Source organism: Pyrus communis, chromosome 13 (assembly GCF_963583255.1).
Source record: "Pyrus communis chromosome 13, drPyrComm1.1, whole genome shotgun sequence".
Taxonomy (NCBI): Eukaryota; Viridiplantae; Streptophyta; class Magnoliopsida; order Rosales; family Rosaceae; genus Pyrus; species Pyrus communis.
The window spans coordinates 11259754-11261027 of record NC_084815.1 but is presented as its reverse complement, the minus strand read 5'-3'; the positions used below and the strand labels follow the sequence as shown (position 1 = coordinate 11261027).

The window sequence follows — 1274 nt, the reverse complement described above, 5'->3', positions numbered from 1 at the left end:
TGAGGTTCACTTGCTCTTGAACATACTCGGGATAAGCCTCCCTAGATGGACATTGGTGAGTAGGATGGCTTGGTATGTTGCAAATGGCACACACTTCATTTGCTTTTGGCACCATGTTGAGCACGGATTCAAGCTTCCTTTCTAGGTTAGCTACCTGCAATAAAAGCTCATGATTAGAACTTGTTTCATAGACTCCAACTTTCTTACCCCTTAAATCTTTGTGTTGAGCATTAGACCCCAACATCTCATAAATGTTATATGACTCTTGAGCATTCTTTTTCTTCAATGCTCCACCTGCTGCATTATCAACAGTTGATTGACAATTTTGGGTTAGTCCATCATAGAAAATTTGCATTTGTAAGTGAAAAGGTAACCCATGGTGTGGACATTGTATCAAGAGGCCTTTAAAACGCTCCCAACACTCATTGAAAGGTTCTCCATCATCTTGTTTGAAGTTGAAGATTTGTCCCCTTAATGTGGCTGTCTTTTGAGTGGAAAAGAACTTCTCCAAGAACTTCTTAGCCACGACATCCCATGTGGTGAGGGAACCTGGTGTTAGAGTCATCAACCAACTCTTGGCCTTATCTTTCAAGGTGTAAGGAAACACTCTCATCCTCAAATTCGCTTCACTCACTCCCTGCAAAGGTAAACCACTCACAACATTGTAAAATTCTTTAATATGAGCTAAAGGGTCTTCATTAGGTAAGCCATAAAATGAGGGAAACATATGAAAATGTGAAGATTTGAGATCATAGTTTCTAGCTTCTGTGGGCAGCAAGATGCATGAAGGTGAATTTGGTATGATTGGTTGAGCAAAGTCCTCCAAAGCTCGAAGTTCATCTTCGTTGCCCGCCATCTCTTCTTCTCTTTCCCAATTAAATTGCTCAGATTCTTTACTTGTTGAACTAGGTGAATTCCCTTCCTCTTCCTCACAGTTAAAGGATGAACTTGATGGCACAAAGTTGTCCAAAGTGTGGCCCTTCAACCGTTCAATTCTTTGGCCTAACTCAACAAGTTTATTTGACATATACTACCTGAAATAAAATAACACAAGTGTGAATGAAAATCTACTAGCAACAACAATGAAATGAACAAAAATAAACTTAAAAACGTTTGAAAGGACTCAAGGGACTCAAAACAGATTCACAAGACTCAAAACAAGCTAAAAACTCCCAAAACTGCCTAAAAACACAAACTGGGCAGTTTTGACACTAAACTCAATTTTGGACGAAAATTAGGTTTGAGCTTGACTCAAAATGCTTCAAAACACAAGA

The 1274-nt window shown here is 39.1% G+C and overlaps 1 non-coding gene across 1 annotated transcript; it reads left to right on the top strand.

Moving 5' to 3' along the window:
* Positions 1 to 371: 371 nt before the first annotated feature.
* On the top strand, positions 372 to 482 carry LOC137714025 (small nucleolar RNA R71). The gene has a single exon (XR_011065367.1). It is a non-coding gene; the product is annotated as a small nucleolar RNA R71 (small nucleolar RNA).
* Positions 483 to 1274: the final 792 nt, after the last annotated feature.